This window comes from Chiloscyllium punctatum, chromosome 37 (assembly GCF_047496795.1).
Source record: "Chiloscyllium punctatum isolate Juve2018m chromosome 37, sChiPun1.3, whole genome shotgun sequence".
Classification (NCBI taxonomy): Eukaryota; Metazoa; Chordata; class Chondrichthyes; order Orectolobiformes; family Hemiscylliidae; genus Chiloscyllium; species Chiloscyllium punctatum.
In genome coordinates, this window is record NC_092775.1 from 56,284,227 (window position 1) to 56,288,496 (window position 4,270).

Here is a 4,270-nt window from a genome sequence, read left to right on the forward strand (position 1 = left end):
ATAGTGACCTAACCAATGTCCTGTACAGCCACGAAATGACTCTTCAACTCACTGACCAATACAGCATACCAAATGCCGCCTTCACAATCCTCTCTATCTGGGACTCTACTTTTAAGGAACTATGAACCTGCACTCCAAGGTTTCTGTTCAGCAACACTCCCCAGGACCTTATACACTTAATGGTAAGTCCTGCCCTGATTTGCTTTTCCAAAATGCAGCATTTCTCGAGCTACATTTGCCTTTCCTCAGCCCATTGGCCCATCTGATCAAGCTCCCATTGTAATGTGAGGCAACTACTTTCACTGTCCACTACAACCCCAATTTTGGTATCATCTGCAAACTTACTTACCATACCTATGTTCAGATCCAAATCATTTATGTATAAATGGAAAACAGTGGACCCAGTATCTATCTTTGTGGTACACCTCTGGTCGCAGGCCTCCACCACCTTCTGTCTACCTTTGAGCCAGTTCAGTACCCAAATTACTAGTTCTCTCTGTATTCCATGTAATCTAACCTTGCCAACCAGTCTACTGTGGGGAACCTTGTCAAACGCCTTCCTGAAGACCATATAGATCATGTCTGCTGCTCTTCCCTCATCAATCCTCCTCTTTATTTCAAAGAAATCAATTAAGTTAGTGAGACATTATTTCCCCCACACACAATCATATTGACTGTCCCTCATCAATCCCCATCTTTCCAAATACATGCAAATCCTGTCCCTTAGGATTCCCTCAAACAACTTGCCCACCACTGATATCAGGCTTGCCATTCTATAGCTCACGGGCTTTTCCTTACCACCTTTCTTAAATGGTGGTACCATGTTAGCCAACCTCTCCAGTCTTCTGGCACCTCACCTGTGGCTATAGATGATACAAATATTCTCTCTTGAAAGTAACTATTAAATTTACTGCACCATGTTTTCAGTCAATGCAACCAAGATCACAACTTAAGTATTTTTGTTCATGCATCTAAATCTTCTGCCAATCAATGGAGTTTTGCCAGTTTGGTGCCAAGCAGTGGTTCGGCCTAGACTTCACTGTTTTCTTGTGTTTACATAACATTGAGTACACACTTTTTTGATTTGAGATAAACTAATCTGGAAGAGATTGGTGCTGAAAACATAAGATGTAGGAGCAGAAGTTAGGCCATTCAACTCTGAGTCTTCTGCACCATTCAATCATGGCTGACAAGTTTCTCAACTCCATTCTCCCTGTAAGCCTTCATCCCCTTGACAAGAACCTATCTATCTCTGTCTTAAATACACTCAATGACCTGGCCTCTACAATAGTGACAATGAATTCCACAGATTCACCGTTCTATGGCTGAAGAAGTTCATTCTAAAAGATCTTCCATTTACTCTAAGGCTGTGTCCTCCAGTCCTGATCTCTCCGACCAATAGGAACATCTTCCCAACATCCAGTCTGTCCAGGCCATTCAGTACGTTTCAATTAGATCCCCCCTCATCCTTCTAAAACTCCACTGAGTTTAGACCCAGAGTCCTCAAACATACTTCAAATGTTTACATTTTCATCTTGAGACCATCCTCGTGAACCTCCTCTTAACATGCTCCAGGGCCAGTACATCCTTCCAGAGATATGGGGCCCAAAACTGCACATAATACTCCAAATGTGGTCTGACCAGAGCCTCAGAAGTACATCCCTACTTTATTATATAAATGCCATCATTGCATTTGCCTTCCTAACTCAACCTGCAAGTTTACCTTGAGAGAATCCTGGATTAAAACTCCCAAGTTTCTTTAAATTGAGAAAAGATTCCCAAGTCTGAAATGTAGAGAATAATCTATGCCTCCACTAAAGTTCTATTCCATCTGCCACTTCTTTGCCCACTCTCCTAACTTGTCCAAATCCTTCTGTTACGTCCCCACCTCCTCAATGCTGCCTGTCTCTCTACCTATCTTTGTATTGCCTGCAAATTTAGCCAGAATGCCCTCCGTTCAAATTTCTAACCACATTTGGATTTACCATGACATGGATCGCTTCTGGAGGGTGTAAGACAGCAGAACGAGGGGTTGGCTTTGTGCAGGATGCCTATGTAATTGCTTTTGATAGTCATAGAATCCCTGCAGTGCAGATGGAGGCCATTTGGCCCATCGAGCCTACACTGTCCCTTTGAAAAGCATTCCACCTTCTCCCCATAACCTCACATCTACCACCTAACCTGCACGTCTTTGGACCATGGGAGGAAATCAGAGCACCTGGCAGAAACTATGCAGACACTGGGAGAACGTGCAAACTCTACACAGTCACCCAAGGCTAGGATTGAACCTGGGTCACTGGCACTGTGAGGCAGCAGTGCCAACCACAAAAGGAACAGTGCTCTGAAAGCTTGTGAATTCAAGTAAACCTGTTGAACCATAACCTGGTGTTGTGTGACTTCTGATAAGAGTCCTACAGCACAAGAAGCACCAACCTATCTACACTAGTCACACTTGAATGCTTTGACATTTAGTATGTTCATCCAAGTACATGTTTAAAGTTTGGGAGGTTTCCTGCCTAAAATACTCTTCCAGGCAGTACATTCCAGATACCAACCACCTACTAAAAGGTGAAAATCTTCCAATCCCATCTAAACCCTTCACCTTAAAAATTATGCTACCTTGTTTTTAATCCTTCATCTAACAGGAATGGTTATGTTCTGTCCCCCTCAAACTCATACACCTCTATGAGATCTCCCTCCACCTTCTCTGCTCTAAAGAAAACCACCTGAGTTTATCCAGCCTCTCTTCATTGCTTAAAATGCTGCAACCCTTTCCTCTGCACAGCCTCCAATGCAATCACAGTCTGGTGCACACTCCACCTGTGGTCGAACACAGATCTTGTGCAGCTTCAACCTAATTTCCCTACTCTTATAATCTATGCCACCATTGACAAAGGCAAGTGTTCTATATGCTGCCTTAACCACCTGATTAACCTAGACTGCCACCTTCAGCCAGCGGTAGATGAGCAAGCCAAAAATCCCTTTGTTCTTCTGAACTAAATGTTCTGCATTTCATTGAATACCCCCTGGTTTCTCCCGAACATCTTTCAAAAGTGGAACCACGTAATCTGTCATCATCTGCTCTGGATACATTGCTTATAATATTCCAAAATTCACTAGACTCTGGAAAACTTTAGTGAATTGGTCAAATGCTAATATAAGCACCAATATTCAAAAAGTTCTTTGCAGATGTAACAAGTAAAAAGGATTATTGGGGGTCCTGTCAATGTGGTTATAATCTAGACTTCCAGGATGCACACAAAAGGTTATTACACAACATCACACAGGGTTAGTGGTAACATATTAGCTTGGTTAGAGCATTGACTAACCAACAGAAATCAGAGAGTCTGAATAAATGGGGATTTTGCTGTAATTAGTGAGGTGCCACAGGGCTCAGTCCTCAAACCCCAACTATTTACAATCTATATTACTGACTTAAAATGTAGGATAGAACGAGTGGGAGTCAATTTTGCAGATAAAATGACAGGTTCATCTTAACAGATCATTAAGGCCTGTACTCTGGTTTAGATGTCTGACTAGATTAAACTGAGGTATAGAAGATGCTAAAAAGGATTGACAGAATACAGATTGAGCAGATATTGCCCCTTGTGGGACAATCTAGAATAAGAGGCAATTGTTTTAGGCAGATTTAAAAGAACAGAGGAGGAATTATTTCTTTCAAAAGGGTCAAATCTATGGAATTCACTCCCCAAGTGCAGTGAATGAGACCCCTGATTTAACAAGTTGAAGCGTTATTGGGGCAGGATGCAAAGTGGAGTGGAGTCCAAGTGGAGATCAGCCAAGATCTTATTAAGATGGCAAAGCAGACTCAACTGTACTATACATAGCTAGAGGGCTTGATCCTAGTCCATTGTTAATGTTAATGCAAAGGTGTTTCCACTTACTAGCCGGAACTTCTGGAAGCACGTTCCAGTCATCATAACAGAGTTCCATCTTCCAACATAAAAGCAAAATGCTGGATATATTCAGCAAGTAAGGTATTATTATGGAGACAAACTTCTGATGAAGTGTCATTGATCTGTAACATTAACTTTCTCTCACATGTCACTGCCAGACAGAGTTTCCAACATTGTATTTTTAATCCACCTTCTATGTAAACCAAATAAGTACATTTACACATATTAGTGCAGTACTGCAAGTTCAAGGTTGCTTCCTCCTAATGTTTTTCAACACTGTCTATTTGTTTCCAGCAATGAATTGTGCAAGGGACATTTCCCAAACATATCAATCAGTACAGAGTGTAGTGAAC